At 35.2% G+C, this 24,127-nt stretch overlaps 1 long non-coding RNA gene across 1 annotated transcript in view; it reads left to right on the top strand.

Moving 5' to 3' along the window:
- LOC102151150 overlaps positions 1–23,584 on the top strand; it is a 653,134-nt gene extending 629,550 nt beyond the window's left edge. Inside the window, exon 10 of the long non-coding RNA XR_005372361.1 lies at positions 23,533–23,584. This is a non-coding gene — a long non-coding RNA (uncharacterized LOC102151150). The remainder of the gene's footprint in view (positions 1–23,532) is intronic.
- The last annotated feature ends 543 nt before the right edge of the window (positions 23,585–24,127 follow it).

Below are 24,127 nucleotides of genomic sequence, written 5' to 3'. Positions count from 1 at the left end.
TTTGAAATCCTTGTCTCTAGTTATTACAAAATGAATGCCATATAAAATTGAAATCTTCTGTCTCAGCCATGGGTAAATGATTTTTATAAGCTTTAATGTAGTTTAAGGAAATAATTCATGGATAAGCAATAAGGGCAAGTTTGTCCTAGCTCTGGTATACAATTGATTTTGTATTTTCTTAGAAAGTTTTTATTTTATTTTATTTTATTTTATTTTATTTTATTTGTAGAATGGGTTATACAAAATTTATTCGACCAACTTCTCAGATTGATAGATGAAAATAAAAGAAGTATTAGGTACAAAATTTTTCATAAAAAATGATTGCTAAATGATGCATGTTTTACTCCTAATCCTTTTAACTATTATTATTGTTATTAGTACTTAGTAGTTTTCTAAGTTATCTATTACCCTTCATTTTAAGTCTATTCAATTCATAGTACATCATGCTGAGATATATATAGTCTTCCCAAAGAACAGTTATCCCTTGTGTTGGTTCCAAATAATCACAAAAGAAGTTTAGACATGCTGTAGACTGTCTTTCCCTTTTCTCTAGGGGTTGCTACAAAATTTTATCATATATCTATAACCTTTTTTCTTCCTTTAAATTCTTTATTCAGGAAAAAAAAAAGTCTTATCCTTTTCTTTAGAGAGAAAATTAATATAATCAACATGAGACCCTGTAACTTGCTTGTCTCTCCCCTCCCCTAAGAGCACATACATTACATTCCTATTTCAGAGGAAGCCATGTATCTTCTCCTCTCCAACTGCTAACTCAACCTATATACTCAGTCATCCCTCTCAGATTCCCCAGGCCCTTGATTCAAGCATTTTCTTTAATCTTGTGCCTTCAAACTTTACTTTTCTGTGATTCCATTCTTTTCTGTCTGTAGGTTGTTCCAACTGCCTTCATCCTTAAAAAGTTCCTTACCTTGCACTCAAGACATCAACATCTGTTATTCTTTTCCTTCACTGACACATTACTTAAGCTAAGCCTCTAATTATTTTTCATTTCTTCAGCTTTTCCACTCATCATTTCAATTTAGATTTTCCATTAATTTTGAAATCAGCCTCGGTAAGATTCCCCAGTGAACTAAAAATCATGCATCCAATGACTCATTTCACTGCTTACTAACTAGACCCCTCTTGAGCATCTAACACTGCTGATCTCATTCTTTACACTCTCTCCTCCTTTGATATATAGGAAACTAATATTTTCTGATTTTCCTTCTATTTTGGTCTAATAACTGGTGTCCACTCCTTTATCATTCTTTTAAATGTGATATTTTTCATGGAGCTCTCAATTACCCATTCTCCTCTTCATCTACATATGCTTCCTTGCTCTGTTAAATGTCTACCGACAAGGCTTCATTTTCTCACAGGCATTCACGTCTAATAAGTATTTTTTGTCATGAGAATGCATCTCCACTGTCTTTCCAAATCCACAGTCTCCCTGATTTCACTCTACCTTTAAGGGTCTGATTCAAACTCCTTCAGCTCCAGTAGGTGTCCCTCACTTCTTCCTCTCCCTCCTGAGATATCCCATATTGTACTTTTTTGGTCCAGTTTGTGGTGCAATGAGAACATTGCCTTCAGGTAGCATACACTCCAAATCTCCACAAATAAAGCAAGGTAAAAAGTAATGCACCACAGTCTAAAAGGGTCTCCTGTTTCTCTTCTTTCATTCAGATTCCTTTGCCTTTGTTTTGCTCTTGAAATTAAAGAACAGGGCAGCCCCGGTGGCTCAGCGGTTTAGCGCCACCTTCAGCCCAGGGCCTGATCCTGGAGACCGGGGATAGAGTCCCGCGTTGGGCTCCCTGCATGGAGCCTGCTTCTCCCTCTGCCTCTGTCTCTGCCTCTCTCTCTCTCTCTCTCTCTCTCTGTCTCTCATGAATAAATAAATAAATAAAATCTCAAAAAAAAAAAAAGAAATTAAAGAACATTTCCCAGCAACATGTCAGCCAGTTGTCCCTTTTCCCTTGGCGTATACATATCAGAAAGCCATAAATGAGAGGGGCTAGATATGCTGTAAAAACTTTATGTCTAAGTGGATTATCCAATATTTATGCTATGTATTATCTACCGTGTCATTATTTTTGCAGTTGAAAAGCAGCAATTTGGGTTTAAATGGAGGAAGGAACCCTGTCACCTCACTTTGCTTGATCAGAGAAATTTTATGGAAGCTGTTGCATTTATATGCAACTATAAAAATATTTCCAGAATGAAACTTGCATCTGAAGTTTATCTCCTATACCTCCCTTCCAGTGAAGTGAGCTCAGTGTGTGTGTATTATTATCAAAGCCCCTCCATTAACTGTTAGAATCTAAAATGAGGTTATTCTGAGTACAGGACAAGGCTAAAGTTGTAAGAATTCCTAGACTGAGTATTGATACTAAAAATAGAGCCTAATGATCTATAAGATCCTTTTCAATTTTAATATTCATTTTCATGCATTTAACAAGTGGTTATAGAGAAATTACTATACAAAAGATTGTGAAAAGTATGTGGGAGATTGTTTTAGACTTCATCCAAAATACTGTGATAATGTCAGTCCCTGCCAACAAATATTTAGGGAATATATACAGAAAAAAATGAGTTCTCGTTTCTTTATTTTACAGGCTATATGAAAGTTAAGGATGTTTGATATTATAGAAATTTATTTCAGAATAATAAGAGTTTAGCTGATATAGTTGAGACCAGCGATTACTGACACCATAGTTAGATTTATTTTATTTATATTTTTCAACTTCATTTAGGTATAATTGACAATTAAAAGTAGTATATATTTGGGACCTCTGAGTGGCTCAGTGAGTTAAAAATCTGCCTTTGGCTCAGTTCATGATCTCAGGGTCCTGGGATTGAGTTGCTTATTGGGCTCTCTGCTCAGTGTGGAGACTGCTTCTCCCTCTCCCTCTGCTCCTCCTACCCCAACCTTGTGTTCTCTGTCTCTCAAATAAATAAATAAAATCTTTTTTAAAAATGTATAATATTTAAGATATATAATTTGGTTATTTGATATATGTATACATTTGGAATGATTGTCACAATCAAGCTAACAACACATCAGTCACCTTACATAGTTAACTTTTTTGTGTGTGAATGGTAAGAATACTTAAGATCTACTCTCAACAAATTTCAAGTATACAGTACATTATTAACTATAGTCACAGAGCTATACATTAGCTCCCCAGAACTTATTAATCTTATAACTGAAAGTTTGTATCCTTTGACCAACATCTCATGTCTCCCATTCCCTAGCCCCTGATAACCATCATTCTATTCTGTGCTTTTATGAGTAGACATATAAATGAGATTCCACATATAAATGAGATCATATAGTATTTGTCTTTCTCTTTCTGGCTTATTTCACTTGAAATAATGTCTTTCGGGTTAATTCATGTTGTTGCAAATGAGAAGCTTTCCTTCGTTTTTAAGGCTGAATCATATTCCATTACATGTAGTGACCACGTTTTGTTTCCATATTTTGGCTGTTGTGAATAATGCTGCAATGAACTTGATGGGGCAGATACCTCTTCAAGATGAAGAGGTATCTTCAAGTGATTTCAGTTCATTTGGGTATATACCCAAAAATGATCTAATTTTAAATATTTGATCAACCTCCAGAATGTTTTCCATAATGAGTATATCAATTTATATTCCCACCAACACTGCACAATGGTTCTCTTTTCTCCAAACCCTCACCAGGATTTGTTACCTCTTTTCTTTGTGTGCAGTTAGTATTAGCAATGTGAATGGGTTCAGGAGGAAGACAAAGGTAAAAAATACAAAATGACTAGATACAGGAAAGATTGTTGGGGCACGTTATAATCTAAAACAGGTAAATTAAAATGAAGAGTCTGAAAAAAATGAAGTAATTTCCCACCTCTGCAAAATGAATCATGTAAATTAAGATGATGCAAAGTCCTCACTCAAAGGACAAAAGGTATTTCCCCAGATATTCTGACTGGGCTAAGACTGGTTGATTCAGTCATTCAACAGACATTTGTTAAGAATCTTCTGTATTCTAATTACTGTTTTATCTGCTCAAGTTATATCAGTGAATATGATAAAGTTCTGCAATTTCCTGTGGCTTATATTCTAGCAGGGGAATGGGGAACATAATAAGCAACAAGCCTGATAATAAGGAAATTTTATGGTACGTTGGAGGATGAAAAACATTATAGGAAAAGATCGCAGAACAGGTTAAGGCAAATCAGGAGTTTTGTGCCATATTAAACCATATTAAATTAAATGGTCAGAGTAGATTCATTAGAGGAGGTGAGTTTGAGCAAATACTTGAAGGAAGTGAGTCAGTAAGCCAAACTATCATCAGTTGCCAGTCAGAATGTATTTCTAAGCTGTTTTAAGAAGCTTGGCCATTAAACATGCTCAGAAGAGCTTTGCCCTTGGAAATAAGCAGACTTGATTCCAGGTATGTATTCCTCTTCATATATGGGCAGTCACATGGCTCAAACCATTTAAATCCTATAGCTCAATTTTCTATTTATTTATTTATTTATTTATTTATTTATTTATGATAGTCACACAGAGAGAGAGAGACAGGCAGAGACACAGGCAGAGGGAGAAGCAGGCTCCATGCACCGGGAGCCCGACGTGGGACTCGATCCTGGGTCTCCAGGATCGCGCCCTGGGCCAAAGGCAGGCGCCAAAGCGCTGCGCCACCCAGGGATCCCAGCTCAATTTTCTTATCTGTAAAATGAATTTTGCAATATTAATACAATATTATTACAGAAAAAAGCTTCTCATTCAACAAGTGAATTTTAAAATAAATTTAGATTTGCAGAAAAGTTGCAAAGATAGTAGAGTTCCCATATGTTCTATATCCACTTTTTCCTATTATCAACATCTTACATTAATATCTTATATTTGTCACAATTAATTAACCAATATAAATGCATTATTATTTACCCAAATCTGTGCTTTATTCATAATTCCCTTAGTTTTTACCCAGTGTTCTTTTGCTATCAAAAGATCCCATCTAGGACACTAAATTACATTTAGGCTCATGCACTCTGAGGCTCCTCCTGGCTGTGACAGTTTTGTTTGTTTGTTTTGTTTTTGGTTTGTTTTGTTTTTTTTTGTTTTGTTTTGTTTTTCAGATTTTCCTTACTTTCATGACCTTAACAGTTTTGAGGAGTAATGATTAGGTCCTTTGTAGAACATACTTTTGTGAATACCTGATGTTTTAGATTGAGATTATGGATTTTGGGGAGGAAGACCATAGAAGCGAAGTGCTGTTCTCAGCAAGTCATACCAAAGGCCTGTGTTAGCAACAGGACTTATAAACTGTTGACTAAAAGCCTGGATCACCTGACTGAAGTAGTGTTTGTCCTGTTTCTCCAAAAGCTTCACACTTCAAAGCAGGTTTCTTAGAGACCAGGAAACCAAAATCTGGGCTCACATCACTTGATTACATTTGTTGAGTTTACCTCCTGGGTCAGGAAGTCTATATCTATTAAATGGTATTGCAGAATCTATTTTGTGCTCCATTGTTCTTATAGGCATCAATTTCAGAAAGCAACACAACTCTATTATGAAAGAAAGTAATTTCTAATTTGTTTTCCCTAAGATGAATTTTATGGGAAGAACAAGAGTTTTACCATGTACTTCCTTGTTTCTATATATAAGTCATATAGAATTTTGTCATATTTTGCTTCAATTCTACTTTAACACAAGGGGGAATAACATGTCTCTTTTAACTTGCAACATGTCAGATGTATATGTTGCTTCAGAATGTAATTGAACTACTGTCCAGCAAGTTCTGTTTGGGAATTGGAAATACATTTCCTAGTGACAAGAGCATATTTCAACTGAAGCAGGAAGTTGGTTATAAGGCCTTAGGTTATATTTCAGAAAATGAAAAGCAAACCAATCAAACAGAAGGATAGGCAGGCATCGCAGGCTATTCAAAGCCTTCATCTCTTTCTAATTTCGCTTTCATGATTCCCACAGAGTAAATTATATTGCTCAAAATGAAACGAGGCCCTGCATGTTCATTCTCTTGTTCTTTTGTATATGTTTCAAAAGACACCAGATCCAAAGCAAGCCCAAATTTTAGAACCACACTGTCAATGCTAGTGATAAAGACATTTGCATTGTGTATTGCTTTTTTTTTTTTTTTTAGCAGTTCATTTCAGTCAGAAGCAGTCCTGGGAGGGCACAGAGTGGCAGCTTGGGTTGGTTTATTATAGAGTGGTTCGTGATTTTGATCTGTAAAAGTGCAGCAAGCAGCTGATATAGCTGCCGGTCTACTGCAGGAGGCCAGCTGTCCCTCTAGGGAGAGATCTGATTCCTGCCCAGAGAAGCACATTTATCCTTGGATTGCCCTCTATTGCTCTGTGCCCAGGGTCCCTTCTGCCATACACTTTCTCATTAATCCAGAACTTTGATTCTATGAGATGTAAACCCCAAAGAGTTTGTGGAAATTGACACAACTTTGAAAAAGAAAACACAGTATTCTATAGCCAAAGAGATATATTTCCAGTCATGGAATATTAGAGGAATTTTTTTTTTTTACTTTTTTTTCCTCAGATGATTCTGTCCACATTTTTCAAACTGCTAAACATAGTATGACCCTGGGAAGCTATAAACTATTTTATTGCCAAGACATTCTGATATTTAGCTGTATTTGTTAAGTTTACTCTGTTAGTATTATACATAACTACCCCTCCCTTTTTCCATAACTCAGTCAGAGCTGCCATCATTGGAAGCTCTGAATATAGCATATTGGTTAGAAAGAGGGAAAAGGGAATAATTCATAGTAGGAGGAGAATATTTTTCCTTTAATATTACTTTTTAAAAATAGTACATGGGGTTCCTTTAAATAACTGATGTTAACTGTATACATGAACAGAACTCCTGTCTTCCTTTCCCTATTTTTCCAAATCCATGTTTTTTATACCCACATTATTTAACTGTCATCAAATTCTATATCTTTCTTCCCAGGTTATTTCATTTAATTCACCTTTCTTATTTATTTAACCACTCTGAATATCCTTTATAAAGTAATGGGTAAAATACCCTATATGAATTATGGGAGAGTCCTCAAGAAATAAGTAGTTGAATCAATTTGTTGGCAGACAGCCCATGTATATGGGACTAAACACTAAAACATGTTAGCAGAGGTATGTGTTCTAGTTACATAGGACCTACAACAAAGATAATCGACATATGTTTAACAGCATACTATTGTATTGCATGGAAATTAACATAAATGAGAAATAGTTAATCTAGTGTCTATATTTAATATTTCTTATGCTAGACCAAAGCATACTTTTCTCACCACTCTGCATCCTTCCCAGTAATGTATAAGTGACACACACTGAAATATGAATTCCCCAAAGTCAACTAACATCCTCTTCATAGAATGTCCTCAGGTCTTAGCATGGTGTCTGGTTTAAGGGAATCTCACAATAAATTGAATGAGTAAATCTACTTACCTATCTTTCCATGTCTTTGGTTTTTTTTTAAAGATTTTATTTATTTATTAATAAGAGACAGAGAGAGAGAGAGAGAGAGAGGCAGAGACACAGGCAGAGGGAGAAGCAGGCTCCACGCAGGGAGCCCGATGTGGGACGCGATCCCTGGACTCCAGGATCAGGCCCTGGGCTGAAGGCGGCGCTAAACCACTGAGCCACCCGGGCTGCCCTCTCCATGTCTTTGACAGTTGTCCATGAAAACATAATATATAAGCCTCACTTCAGATTGCCTTACTGACCAACCGAGATGGTCATCCAAACCCAGTTCTGGACTTGTTTTTGAGTGCTTTACTTGTGGCTTGCATTGGCCTAATAGTCAAGTCTACAGAGTTGCGATAAGTAACTGTCCATGTTCACCAGGAGCTAACAGTATAGTGGGGAAGGTGGATAAGACAAGAAACAATGTGGAATGGCTGGTTCATATATTCCCAATGACAGAATAAAGAGGCTGGAAAATGATTCTTAGAAATTTTATTATCTTTGAAGTAATGGATTTTTAAGCAGACCACGTCAGGAAACACTTAGTAAAAGGTAAGTGGTCTAACACTCCAAGAGCCATAATTGTCTGTACTCATAACTTTAGCCAATGCTAAGAATTCCAATAATGGCCTTTCTAGCTTCTTTCTATCCCAGAGGCTCTCAACCTTATCTGCTTATGAAAACCATCTGAAAAGCATATAAAAATTTGTATAATTAAAATATAAATGCCATATTTTAAGCCTTTTCTGTCTTTTACACAATGGTGCTTTTTATTTATTGTTTTCAAAGAAGCATCTAAACCCTTGGATTTGCATATTCTTATCCAAAGGTATTCACATTTAAATGGGTTTTTGAAAATGATTAAAATGACATTCTTCACCTACAGTAGTTTGTACAAATTTGTGGCCAATTAACTCTGAATGTCAGCAGTATGACTATGGGAAAAGGGAACATCATAGATTAAAACTCTTATAAAAAATTTAAACCAAATTATGAATTTGTACCATGATTTAACTGTATCTTTCTTGCACAGTGATTCATTCCTTTATTTGTACAGTAGCTCCGTCAAATGTTGCTGTGAATTGATATTATAATCTATAAAGTGCTTGTAACCAGAAAAAAAATTTGGTATAGACTGAAAGTTCAGGCATCATTTTTTAAAAAGAAGCATCCCCAGGCAATTGTAATGTTCAATTATGGTTGAAATCATGGTTCTGTTTCTTTTCTTTCTTCTTCAGCTTGAAATAACCAGGCATCAGAAATTCAGACAGGAGGCTACCAATGGATGGCTAATACTGAAAGCTGTTTTATTATTGTAGTGCTGTAAGAACTCATGTTAGTTTATAGTTCACCCATGTGCTGGTCTGAAACACATTAGTGATGTTCTATTCCCTCCATTAGCTTAGGAGGTCTTGGCAAAGACCCTCTAGCACTGCCAAGCAAGCGAGGTCCAAATTTTACATTGATCTTTGATCTGATTTTAGAGCTGAGGTAGGAAAAGAGAACAGAAAATATAAGAACCCTAGGGATAGTGGAACTGGAAGTGAATATGGAGAGAGGGATGGAGAAAGACAGACATGAAAATAACTTGAAGTTACAAATCCCTTTTCATCTTCATTTTGCCATCATATTAACATGGATCTCAGAGGAGTGGACCAAAAATGTTTCTCCCCAAATCTGGAGAAATAATCTAATGTGGAAGTGATAGATCTTTCCATGAAAACCTAAATTTGTTCTTTATATTTATGTTTGCTTTGTTTGTTAGCTACTACACATAAGAGAAATCATATGATATTTATTTTTGTCTTCACCTTCTGGATCCCTATAATGCAGATGTTATCATGGTTGATGATGTCATAGAGTTCCCTTAACCTATTCTTTTTTATTCTTTTTTTCTTTTTTGCTATTCAATTTGGTTGCTTCTCATAACCCTGTCTTCCAGATCATTGCATCCTCTATTTTGTTGTTCATTCCCTCCAATGTATTTTTCATTTTAGTTATTGTATTCTTCAGCTCTGATTGGTTCTTTTTTAGTTTTTTTTAATCTCTTTATTAATGTTCTCACTGAGTTAATCCACTCTTTATTCAAGTCTAGTGAATATCTTTATGACCATTACTTTGAACCCTTTATCAGGTATATTATATTACTTATCATCATTTCATTTAGTTCTTTTTCTGTGATTTTTGTCTTGTGCTTTCATTTGAGACATATTCATTTATCTCCTCATTTTTTCTCTGTGTGTTTCTATGTATTAAGTAGGTCAGCTATGTCTCCTGATCTTGAAGGTAGTGGCCTTGTGTGCTGTAGAGTGCATACCTGCCCCTCTGCCACCATCACCAAAACTAGTGCTCCAAGGATTTCCCCTGTGTGAATGCTGTGTGCCCTACTGTTTTGACTGAGCTACAATTGCTGTGAGCATACTGATGAGTGGGGCTGGCCTTCTGCCCAGCCAGCTACAACAATCTGGTTTGCCTACTGAGGACATACTGGGCAGAGTTTGTTCCCCACATTGTTGAGAGGCCCGGCTGCAACTATCATAGGCTTGCTGGTGGGTGGCACTGGCACTCCATCTAGCTATCTGCAATTAGCCTCTGCCACAGATGGAGGCACACCAAAGAGCAGGGCTTACAATCTGCACAGCCAGCAAAGAGGCCTGGCTATAGCAACTGCAGGTGTGCTGATGTGTGGGGTTATCTTTCCCCCTTCTCAGGGGAAGAGTCACTGGATTGGCACCAGCTGGGGTTGTCTGTCAGATGTGGGAGTGCAAGAGCCACTTTCGATGGACATCTTCAGAGGTGGGCATGTTGTGTGGAGCAGGTTATGTGGTGCTAGTAGGATGGAAAGTGTTAAAAATTGGCTCCCAAGAGTATCTAGCTATCCAGGCTGGGAAGGAGCAAGAAAAATGGTGCTTGACAGCACTTTTGTTCTTTGAGAAATCTCTTGCACATCCCTGCCCCTTTGGCACACATTTCAAGATTAGTTAGTAGATCTCCTTCATGTATACCCTAGTTGGTTTTTTTTTTTTTTTTTTTTTTATTATTATTTTTTTTTATTGGTGTTCAATTTACTAACATACAGAATACCCAGTGCCCGTCACCCATTCACTTCCACCCCCCGCCCTCCTCCCCTTCTACCACCCCTAGTTCGTTTCCCAGAGTTAGCAGTCTTTACGTTCTGTCTCCCTTTCTGATATTTCCCACACATTTCTTCTCCCTTCCCTTATTTTCCCTTTCACTATTATTTATATTCCCCAAATGAATGAGAACATATAATGTTTGTCCTTCTCTGACTGACTTACTTCACTCAGCATAATACCCTCCAGTTCCATCCACGTTGAAGCAAATGGTGGGTATTTGTCATTTCTAATAGCTGAGTAATATTCCATTGTATACATAAACCACATCTTCTTTATCCATTCATCTTTCGTTGGACACCGAGGCTCCTTCCACAGTTTGGCTATAGTGGCCATTGCTGCTAGAAACATCGGGGTGCAGGTGTCCCGGCGTTTCATTGCATTTGTATCTTTGGGGTAAATCCCCAACAGTGCAATTGTTGGGTCGTAGGGCAGGTATATTTTTAACTGTTTGAGGAACCTCCACACAGTTTTCCAGAGTGGCTGCACCAGTTCACATTCCCACCAACAGTGTAAGAGGGTTCCCTTTTCTCCAAAGTAGACAGGAGGGTAGGAAGGCAGTCACAGCTAGGATTTAGGTGAGACCAGGCTCCTGTTCATAAAGGCATCCTGATGAGTCTTTCAAGAACTTGGGTTCAAAACCCTAATTTGGAGAACTTCCTTACTGGTCGTCTGCTCTCTGTCCTTTGAGGTGGGAAACAAAACTTATTAAACTGTGTTTATTCTGCCCCTAGTTGGTTTTTAAACTGCTGCTTCTGTGCTGTGTCTAAGGCCAAGTTTTTAGTGTGCTGGCTCTTTAAGGGCAGGGACCCAGTTTCCTGTCACCCTCCAGCTCTCCCTGCTTTTAACCCTGCTTATTTTTTAATTTTTTTTAAAGATTTTTATTCATTTATGAGAGAGAGGGAGAGAGAGGCAGAGACAAAGGCAGAGGGAGAAGCAGGCTCCATACAGGAAGCCCGATGTGGGACGCCATTCCGGGACTCCAGGATCATGCCCGGGGCCAAAAGCAGTTACTAAACCATTGAGCCACCCAGGGATCCCTAAACCCTGCTGGTTTTTAAAGGCAGACATAATGGGAACTCCTACTTTGCTATATTACACTTTGCTTCTTTTTATTGTCTCTTCATAGTTTTTTTGTTCCCTGAGTTGAGGCCTTAACTGACTAGTAAACATAGTATGATTTTTGTATGTCTCAATTGGGCAAGACCAATAGATAAAAACAATTTTTTACTTTCAGACCATAACAAAGGTGATAGTGGAAGTTACTTTCAAAAGCTTTGTAATAAATTCTTTAAATATACTAGGGACAGGCATTCCATCTCTTGTATAATTCAGAATTATATCTAGATCCAGAAACATAAAGTTCTACTCTAGTAAGCTGAGAGCACCTTAATTTCTTGAGTAACAAGATGTTTGGAGTTGGACTCCAAAGTGACTGCAAATGTCTAGAGACTTAGTCTCTTATTTCATGTTTAACTATCTTTTTTTTTTTAAGCATATGACCTTTGGTCTCATGATCAGAAGATTACTGCTGCTCCTACGGCATTATGTCTACTTTCCTAGGATAAGGAAGCAAAGAGTAAGGAGATAAACCCAAAGTTCCATGCCAGCGGAGTTTATCCCTTTATGTCTTTCCCAGAAGCCCACCCAGAAGTTTTCTAAAACATTTCACTATCTATCTTGATCATATGTCCACCAGTACTTGCAAGGAAGACCAGTATGAACTAAATTGGTCAGACTAATCCATCACCCAATTTCTCTTATTCACCTCTCCCCAACTTCCTTTGTTCCTAAATGCAAATATCTGGAATGAAATTAAGAAGACCAGTACAAGCCACAAAGCTTAAAGTCAGTGTCAAGATTGTTGATATTCACTTCAGAAACCACAGGCTTATGACAGGGTTGGATAAGTGAAGCATCACTTCAGACATGGAATAGAGGAACTGACATTTTCCTCTTAAAAGTGCTGAGAGAATATTTTAAAACTTCAGGCTTTTAAATAACAGAGTAGTTGTTTTAACTTCAGCTTACAGAGTTCTTGCTAAGAATTGTGCCACTAGATGCTCTCTCAGAAAAAATAGAAGTAACTTCAGAGAAAGAAACACTTAGGATTTTATCTTCAAATTATCTCAGGATCTAGATAGCAATTTGTGTTGCCAGATTAATATGGGAAGACATTTTGGTGGCAGTGTTGCTTTTCTTATGTTATCAACTACCAATTCCACATATCAATGTGTGAGCTTCGATATTTGATGCTTCATCTAAGAATATCAGGCAGGGGTATTATTTCTATAGGTGTACAGTGAATACATTTATTAATGCTGAATTGAAATACTTAAAATAATAAGTGTGTCCATCTTATACATAAATAATACATACTAGTTTTAAAATCCACTCACTTTTTTAAATAAATATTTGAATCTCCATTAGGAGTTGCAGTTTCCAACCTAATTATTGAGTTTTCCTTGGTATATAACCACATGCATATAAACACATATAAAAAAGATAAAGTTCTCTGTTTTCCTTATTAAACCAGTCTTGATTACTCACCAATAGTGATAACAATTAAAACACAACACACACACACACACACATACACACATACACACACACCCATGGACAAAACCTCACATGCCTATCATTATTTCAAAGAGTAGTTAAGTTTACTTCACCGATTCTCTGATTAAGGAGAATAGAACTTTCATTTCACTTTGATGTTAACTACAGTTGAAGAATCTAAAATATTATAAAGAAAGACAAATTCACAAAAATTAATTTATTTGTAAAAAAGGTTCCTGGAATTTCTTTTAGAAAACAGATTCAAATTTTACTTAATGGTTCTAATTTGAATACAGCAACAGTTTGATGAATATTTAGATCTTGGGAAGTATGGTGGAACATATTTATCAAAAGGGTTTCAGTTAATTCATCACCTTGTATTTTGTGTTATGACCTTCACATTTAAAATAATCATGACATGCTGTCCGAGATCTGTGTTGTGTTGTAATTTGTCAGTAGAAATGATACATGAGTTGTTTATATACTCTGAGGAAAGATATTCTTTGTTTGAGGGTCAAAATGTTGACTATGATCACTTTACTGTTAATTTATAGAAACATTTACTTTTTGTTTAAAACAACATAATTTTTTAAAATTAGGGCCACAAATCTGCATTCTGTCCATACCTAATTGTCTAGTGCTCCTACAGAATTAACCTCTCCTAAAATAAGTCATCAAAGTAGAATAGCTAGAGTTGTTTTCTTTTTATAAGATCTTATTTATTTATTTATTTATTTATTTATTTATTTATTAATTTATTTGAGAGAGAAAGAAAGTGTGTGTGAGGGAGAGAGCATAAGTGAGGGGGAGGGAGAGAGAGAAGCAGACTCCCCGCTGAGCATGGAGCCTCAAGTGGGACTTGAACCCAGAATCCTGGATCATGAGCTGAGCTGAAGGCAGGCACTTAACCGAATGAGCCACCCAGGTGCCTTTTTAGGTGTTGTTTAACACTTTTGCAACTAATTTTTGTATTGGTAGTAGTCCATCATAGTCAATACTTAGAATGTTCATTAGAGATTTTCCCTTGAAACTGTTCTTTAATAACACAAATACCAATATGTAATCTAACTTAGACAAAGTAAATCCCCTTTTCTAAGATCAACTGGTCTTCAGTAATGGTACCAAGACCATTCATTGGGAGGGAATTGTCTTTAGTGCTGGGACAAATGGATATCCAGATGTAAAAGAATGAAGTTCACATCACATATAACTCAAAATGAGTCAAAATGTAAATTTAAGAGCTGCAACCATAAATATATGTATTTCAAAATTTTCTACTTTTTTTTTTTTTTAAACTTTTATTTATTTATGATAGGCACACAGTGAGAGAGAGAGAGAGGCAGAGACACAGGCAGAGGGAGAAGCAGGCTCCATGCACCGGGAGCCCGACGTGGGATTCGATCCCGGGTCTCCAGGATCGCGCCCTGGGCCAAAGGCAGGCGCCAAACCGCTGCGCCACCCAGGGATCCCCAAAATTTTCTACTTTGTAATAAAATCATAAGGTAATGGTGCTGTTTAGAGAACAGTTTTCACTTAGAAAAAAAAAAAATCCGTTCACCATTTTGATCCCTCAAAAGGGAGAATAAAATTTTTGGCACAGATATCTCTGTGATGTCCTCAGAAAGCTGAAAGTTAAGCTGAAAAGTGTCAAAACATATAATTAAGCAGAACGTTTACAACTTTGTTTCTTCTTTCCAACAGCCTGAGATAGGTTTTATTTCCAATTAAACAATAATTGATTCTAATTATTTTCTCTGTTTTTGAGTTATAAAAACAGGGAAAAGTTATTTGAAATTGCTAGTAGCACTGTTGTGATAAATAGCTATTTCAAGTTCTTTTTTTTAAGATTTATTCATGAGAGACAGATTGAGAGAGAGAGAGAGAGAGAGAGAGAGAGAGGAAGAGACACAGCAGAGAGAGAGAAGCAGGCTCCATGCAGGGAGCCCGACATGGGACTCAATCCCGGTCTCCAGGATAATGCCCTGGGCTGAAGAAGGTGCTAAACCGCTGAGCCACCCGGGCTACCCTCGAGTTCTTAAATGTAAAACTAGAATGATTATTATTTTATAGTTTCTACTTCAACAAAAACATATGTCCCCCATATATACTATCATATCATAGGAATGTGTATGTTATCTTGATTCATACTAATACCAAAGCCTGTCATTCAATTATATACTATACTAAGATTTATATATATATATATACTAATATATATACTAATATATATATCCATATGAGCATAGATATATCAAATGTCTGTATATATATATATAATTTTTCCATTATATTTTTATTTCTCCACCTTGGATATTTAATCTAGATGTTTAAACTTTTACAAAAACTATTACATAATATGTAACACATGTGTTTCATACATCTTTTGTATGATGCTTAAGGGATAAATTGGTCTACCACATGCTTGCTGAAAGACTAGGCATTTTTACATATAGAACTAAATAATTTTATAATAAAATCACTATATTCCCTTTGTGTATGCTTTGTAATTTCTGCCTGCAGCAAAACTTATAGTAGAGGAGGTTTCCATTGGACAAGTCTCTCCTTTATTTTAGAAGGATTATACCTATTTTTAAAAAATCTGATATTAGAGTTACTCTTTCTCATTCTTTAGAGATCTTTCAAGATATTTATTTCTCCCATTTCAGTTCTTGCTCTCCCTTTCTCTCCCTCTCCCCTTCCTTCCATCTCTTTTTTCATCACTACCTATCATGCATTAAGAATTGTACTAGATGCTAAGAATGAAAATAATCAAAACAAAGTTTCAAACCCCAAAGAACTGTCAGTCTATAAAGAGAACAAAGAAGCAAAATGAACAGTACAGTGTAGGTTAAATTACAGGTAGAGTGAATTCTAGATGTGCTAAAGAGAACATCCCAACTCTTCTCAGGGTATCCCATGTTATTTGGTTGAGAAGATGATACCAGAGAGATAGTCTAAAGAGTAAATAGATCCTCAAGGGAGAGGGAGCATTTTTAATTGGAAAAATGCAAATTGTTTGATAAGGCTCTAGTTTCATGCATATACACATTTTCATTTTACTGTTCTCACTACTTTGGCCACCAGAAAATCCACAGAAGATTTTCTAATGGCAACATCATCACCAAGATAATTTTCTCTGTGTATTGATTTGAGCCTACTCTTTGTTTTAATCAGAAGCAAATTATTTAAAAGGTTTTAAATCTACTCAAATGTGGATTTATCCTTTTTTCATATTAGATTTAGCTGTCCAAAGTTTTTATGGTTGTTTCCATGAGTCATAGCTCTCCTCATTTTTCTCATGCATTTGTTTTCTCTCATAGGGGAGCACCTAAGGGGAATTGATTTTCTCATATCTACATGATAATTTAAGAAAGAAAATGGGATTAAATATAGATATGATAGTTCCTAGGTTTGGAGACTATTGCATATCCCATTGCATTGCATTTCTTGTTATCTATCTCCTTTTTACCATTTATACCACTGCACACATCACCAGTAATGAATCAACCTGCTCTGGAAACATTTACACCCTCAACAAAATATTACACAGAAGAACCCTCAACAAAATATTACACAGAAGAATGCAGTTTTCCTTAATTTTTAAAAATTTAAACATCTAATTATTTGTGTTTTAATCCTAACATTTGATTAAATCAACAGAAGTCCCTATATACTTCCTGATTCAACATGAGAAGTGGTATTTCACTATTGTTTCCTGATATGTCTTGAAACAGAGTAAAGAGATCAGAAGGAACTCTAAACTTCCAAATCTCTTGTGCTTCAACATTAGAATATGCTCCATGGATTTGAAGCCTTTCTGAAAGGGCTAATTCTGTAGTCAAGTTACTTTCAATTCTGCTTTCACTACTGCACAAAACGGCACAGATATATCTTCTCTCCAGGAGAGACATTGATGTGTTTACAGATTCTTTAATATAGAGACACTGAATAGGAAAAAAAAAAACAACATAATTATATTGCTTATGGTTCATCCTCCTTTCCCTGTCTTCCAGGGTTGGAGAAATACTCTATAAAAGGAAGTTCAGAGTAACAGCCACCAGATTGAACCAGACTGTACTGTGGGAGCAAATATAAAGTAATAAACACACACAAAGATCAATTCTCTACATTGCTATAGAGAATTGATCACGATTCTATTTGTATTTATTTGAGAGGTTAAAGGCTAGGAGCTATTTGAATACATTTGGAAAGTCCTCAGAAGTAGTTGGAAATAATGTTAGTAAACTGTACTACAGTTTCTTCATTTCTATAAAAGTGGACATATTCTGATGCACGAAGTGTCACATTGAATTTAGCTGCTTAAAATATTAAAACTAGTCCCTAGCACATTCTGGTCTTATTATTTCTGTAGACCTATGACACAATGCTTAATTTATTAATTTTTTTGAGATAGAAAAGTATAATGCAATAATAAAGACTGTGAGTTTTGGAACCATACAAATAGGAGTTTGAAATCATCTCCCATTTACTGGCTGTATGACACTAGGCAAGTTACTTTGTCCACCAGAGGCTTTATCTTTTTATCTGGAAAATGAAAATAGTAATAGAATATATGGAATATATATGACAATTAAGTGAGTTAGTGATAAAAAAAAGCATTTAATGAAGGAGTTGACAACTCAAATGCCAAAAAATAAATAAATGGTAGCATTTAATTAGGCAGATATTGAATAGTTATGCTGTAGCCTTTCAGATAGGGGTTTCATTTCTTGTACACAGAGTACTTGGAAGAGTAACTGGATATATGAACTTTTTCAATAACAAAGATACTATTTATACTGATTAGTATTGCAATGTACTATTAACATCATAGACTGAAGGGAGAAATGGTTCTTTTAATATATCTTTGGGATCAGTTTAGGTGATTATATAGGATGTATCTACTACTACTTTTTTTACTTGTAGTAATAATAAACCTACAGTAGAGAACCTCCTGTAATCCTTCCCATTTGTAAGATTTTAATTGTTCATTTTTGTAGAAATGATTATAAGAGAAATTCAGTTCCAGTCAATCTACTCAGTTTTGTTAGTTAATATGCAGTCTTCACCTGCAGTAAAGAAGGTGACTGAGCTACTGGTAAGCTAATATTTTATCAGAACCATGTACCAACTGCTCCTTTTATAGAGAGAATGAAAAATGAATGGACACAGAAACATATTACCAATAAAAGAAAAAGAAATGTCTCAAGAAACCAATCTTAATGAACCAGATCTTATAGACAGGTCAAAATAATGATCTTATCATATAGAAAGGTTAAAATAAAGGTCAGGAAAGCAATGCATAAACAAAGTAGGAATTTCAACAAAGATATAGAAACTGGTTAAAAAACACCAAAATAAATCGTAGAGCTGAAGAGTACAATAACTGAACTGAAAAATTCAAGGGTTCAATAGCAAACTAGATCAAGAAGAAAAAGATCAGCAAACTCAAGGAAAGGGTAGTGTTATTCATCCAATAAGTGGACCAAAAAGAAAAAGGAATGAAAACGAGTGAAGGTAGCATAAGGGATTTAGGGGACTTCATCAGCAGATCAGTATATGCATCATAAAGTTCCCAAGAGAAGAAGAGAGAGACAAAGGGGATGAAAGCATAATAAAAGAAATAATGACTGGAAACCTCCTTAAACTGGACAAAGAAACAGAAATCCAGATCCAGGAAACCCAAAGAATGTAAAAAAGATGACTCCAAAGAGACTACATTTATATCCTGAAATAGGCTACTGTCATTTTAAGATGTTTTATCTAAACATTACAGTAAACACTAAGCAAAAAACCTATAGTAGACTCACAAAAGGAACAGAATCAAGAGTCCAGAGGAAAGCTCATGCATATATGATCAATTGATTTTTTTAAAATTTTTATTTATTTATAATAGTCACACAGAGAGAGAGAGAGAGAGAGAGAGAGGCAGAGACATAGGCAGAGAGAGAAGCAGGCTCCATGCTCCGGGAGCCCAACGTGGGACTCAATCCCGGGTCTCCAGGATCACACCCTGGGCCAAAGGCAGGCGCTAAACTGCTGCGTCACCCAGGGATCCCTGATCAATTGATTTTTGACGAAGGAACCAAGCATATACAATGGAGAAAGGATAGCTTCTTTAATAAATGATGTTGGGAAACTAGACTTGTATTATATCCTATATACAAATATCAACTAAAATGGGATAAAGATTTGAATGTAAGATCTGAAGCCATAAAACTCATAGAGGAAAACATAGGGGGTAAGCTCCTTGATGTCTTGACAATGCTTATTTGGATTTGACACCAAAAGCAAAGGCAACAAAACCAAAAATCAACAAGTGGAGCTACATCAAACTAAGGACCTTCTGCACTGCAAAGGAAACCATCACCAAAATGAGCAGGCATTTTATGAAATGGCAGAAAATATTTGCAAACCACATATATGACAAGGGGTTAATATCCAAAATATGGGAGGAACTCACACAATTACAGAAGACATACAAATGGCCAACAGGTACATGACAAGATGCTCAACATCACTAGTATTAGGGAAATGCAAATTAAAGGAACAGTGTGTTATCACCTCATACCTTTAGGATGTCTGTTATCAAAAAGATAAGAGATAATGCTTTTGAGGATATGGAGAAAAGGGAACCTTTGTACGCCATTGTTGGGAATGTAAACTGGCGAAGTCATTATAGAGGTTCTTCAAGAAATTAAAATAAAAAGACTATATGCATCACTAATTTCCCTTTAGGTATATATTCAAAGGAAACAAAATTACTATCTCAAAATGGTATCTGTACTCCCATGTTCACAACAGCATTATTCTCAACAGCCAAGATCTGGAACCAACCTAAATGTCTGCCGATAGATAACTGGACAAATATAATATGGTATATCTATACACGATTGAATATTATTCAGCCTTAAAAATTAAAGAAGTTCTATCATTTGTAACAACATGAATGTACCTGGAGGGCATCATGCTAAACAAAATAAGCCAGATAGAGAAAGACAAATACTTCACTTACAGCTGGAATCTTCGTTGCCAGGGACTGGGGTTAAGGGAAAGAGGGAGGCTGGTTAAAAGGTACAAACTTTCCATTATCAAATGAATAAAGCCTGAGAATCTAATATATAGCATGGTGTGTATAGTTGATAATGTAAAATTGAAACTTGCTAAGAGAATAGAACTTAAATATGTTCATTAAAAAATAAAAATAAAAATGAGATGATAGCTGTGTTCATTAACTCAATGCTCCGTGTCTTTTCACAATGTATATGCATATCAAATCATCATGGTTTATATATTATTACAATTTCATTTATCATTTCTCAGTAAAGCTGTAAAAAAATTAAAACATGAACATTTTGTACACTTAAGTCCATACGTTTTTATATGTGCAGCATTTGCCTCTGTTTACTGATTCTTAGAATTGTGGTAATACATGTTTATCCTGCTGCTTTTCCCTTTTCTGTTTGGTATGCTTTTTTTCTTCTTTTTTTTAAAAACAATCAATCTACTTCCACTTAGTCTATTTCTTTTGAGGTTGCTGACTAACTCTTGGTATGCTTCTACTCCACACCATGTTTGAAATCATTATATTATTATTGATAGCATCAGAACAACAAGTGACATATGTTTGGATGAGATTAATAGCCATGCAGCTGGAAGATTAGATTGCCAAACCATGCACTCAAGTTAAGAGTCTGTATTTATAACTGTTTAATATTGGCAGAATTTTTTCAGAGAGTCCAAAATCTGCTCTGGAGTTCAGAGGTTGATATGAGCCTGTCCCTGTGAAATGATGCTGGTGATATAAATTAGGAATATGCTTGGTGACTCTGATGTATAGAAACAAATACAAAACAAGGTAGGAGCTTACTTTAATCATGACCTTTGAAAATTTCTGAGTGATAGTGTGGGAGGCTTTTTTAGGAATGGAATTGGAACAAGATGTGCTTCTTCCCATGAGTAAACTGTGAGATCAGGTTTTTAAAATTGTTTTTAATTACGATTTCTGTGCCCAGTCCTTGAAGGTGCCAGTCAAGCTGAAAAGCAATGTTGTTTATTTCATTGTCAGGACAAAAGTATGATGGAAAAGAGGGTTCCCAACATGCTCTGGAACCAATTTAAACATTCTGAGGAAAAAACTTTCCCCACTTGATACTTAGGTAAAATAATTTCTTTGAGTGAATTTTGAGTTCAGGTCTTCTCAAAGGAATTTCTGTTATAGTTATTTATACTTTTATTTAACATATTTAACAATAAGCACAATAGGAAATTTGTTTTTCAGGCCACTATTTTTTAACCAAAAAAGCTAATTTTTTGTTTCATAGTTTACAGATTTTGAAACCTAAGAATTTTTTCTCATTTATACATTTTTTCTTTAATTTTTTGAGTTTTTTTTTAAATTAAGCCAGTTACAAAAGAAAAAAAAATAACTTAAGTAGAGGAGAATTATGTCTGCCAATGGACACAAATGAGATTTGGCTACCAGGTTCTAAGTTTTATATAATAGTGATAATTTTAAATTGGCAATATAATTTTTTATTTACACATGATATCAAGAATGTATGAGGAACAGAACAAATAAAAAAGCAAAACAAGTAGGAGAAGAGACAATGGATATGTTTTTGCCTATAAGTTTTATTAAAAAATGGATAGAGTAGCTTATGAAAACCAAGCAATATTGAACTGGTATGTCAAAATTATTCAAACTCTTGAAGATACATGGAACTTTCTGGAAAATGGCTTTAGTAACTTCAGAGATCCACATTAGTTAAGTCTATCATATTTGGGTTCTTATTTTAAAAATCCTTCAAATGATCTGGAGAAATTTGAAATCATTTGTTAAACATTTTCATAAAATAGTCCCCTGTCAATATAAGGCACAGTTCTTTAAAGAATTTTATTATGTATATTTATTAGTTAATAAAAATTAATATACAGCCATATTCTAAAATGCACTTTTTTTTTTACTTTTTAATATTTCTAAAACAGAATGCATTCCACAACTACAATGAGACAGCTACTCATAGTTTAATGATTCAAGTTATGTGCCTTGATGATTCTGTGCATGTTGAGTTTAATTGTCATCTAAAAGTTTTCAAAAATTATTATCCTGTAATTGGACATTGAAAGAAAAAGACATTGTGCAATCAGCAGGGCACAAAAGCAGGGTGGCACAGCACAAGTCCAGTAAAGTGAAGCATTAAGTTATCTTTGGAAGAATGACTTCAATTCCTTATTTTCTTGCAAAGCAACAAAATATATTACACATCCTAAGGAAACAAGATATCCCCAAGCAAATGAAGTTGTGTTACTGTTATCTTTTAAAATTCTTATCAAATACCAAGTAATGCAACTCATGACAGCTGAAAAGATATGAATACATTAGAGTAGGTTAAAGAAATTCCAAAGTGACAAGCATCTATTGTGACCAATTTATGTATTATTCCAGGCTCTTTAAAAAGCATGTGTCTTAGGATTTTTTCCAACAGCATATTTTTCTTAAGTAATGTTACATAAAATGGTAATGTTATGAGTGGTTTCATCTTAGAGTCTTTATGAAATGTGAGGTATTATAGTAAGCCAAATATTTATAAATGATATGTATGTACTACTTTCCTGTTTTGTATGAACTGTTTTAATAGTCTTTATCAATTATTTATGTGACATCTATATAACAGTATTTTATGCACACACATTCATGTTTTCTATCTGAATGACCCATGGATATTGCTCATTTCCTGCAGTTCATACACCATATGTTGGAGAACATTTATGTAATCAAATTCCCTCTAGCATGAAAGTTTTATTTACTCATGTACTAATTCATTACTTTTTTTTTCCCTCTGAGTAATTCTAATGCCCAACATGGGACTCAAAGTCATGATTCTGAGATCAAGAGTCATATGTTCTATCAACTGATCCAGCCAAGCACCCCTTCATTACTTTTTATTAAATTACCAGATTTGGATTCTTAAAAAGAATAGTGCAATAAATTATTATTTATATGCCTACATGTACAGGATACTATGGGATCTATTACATCCTGGATTTCTCTCTCCCCCCACATCCTGTTTTCAATTGTCAACACAATAAGGGCTAAGAGTAGCAGATACTGACAGATCTTAGCTTTTTGCCTCGCTAGGACATATCCTAGGTCAAACAAAACTATTTTCCCCAAGTTTATAAGCCTTTCCAGGGAGTATGGCTACCACCTCATGTAGAAATACAAAGATCTAGCTCCCATACCTCAATTTGGAATAATGCCAAAGGACCATCCCACCTCCATCAGGACCTAGACTATGGCTTCAGTTGTTGTGGATCTGCTTCTCTCTATGCTCAATTCTGCCTTTCTCACTTTCTTACAGGTGTTACCTCCTGATAAACTTGAATACAACTTCATATCTCAGAATCTGATTCCAGGTAAACCCAACCTAAGATAGTATATTATATTTCTGATTCTCAATGTGGAAAGAACACTGTTCATGGAATTTTGAATGCCAATTTATCTATATATTTTTAAATAAATTGTATTTGTAATAGAACAGTACCATGAGTTAAATAAAGTAAGAAAATTAGGAAGTGGTATTATTAAGGCAGGCTGATCTGTGATTTAAAAAGAAAATTAGCCTGCTAGATAAAGACTCACACCCTACAGAAGTTTATTTTCTTATCATGAAAAAATAGTAAATGGATCTTATTGTGGTGATTCAGTGTTCCTCTCATAGTACAGTTCACCTAGGGCATTGTCACAACTTACATCCTGAGGACAACAGAATGGAAAAGAGAGTGGAAAGTGGGTAATACTCCTTAAATGCTGTAGCCTAAAAATTACATACATCACTTCTGTTCACATTCCACTGGCCTGACTCCATTAGTTACTTGCAGGAGAAGCTAGGAAAGGTTGTCTAGAGCCCAGGAAGAAAAAATGTATTTTTTATAAACTATCAGAGCCTGCCTTAT

Source organism: Canis lupus, chromosome 17 (genome assembly GCF_011100685.1).
Source record: "Canis lupus familiaris isolate Mischka breed German Shepherd chromosome 17, alternate assembly UU_Cfam_GSD_1.0, whole genome shotgun sequence".
In the NCBI taxonomy this organism is placed as follows: domain Eukaryota; kingdom Metazoa; phylum Chordata; class Mammalia; order Carnivora; family Canidae; genus Canis; species Canis lupus.
The sequence above is the reverse complement of the archived record's forward strand: the minus strand, read 5'-3'. Positions and strand labels throughout refer to the sequence as shown.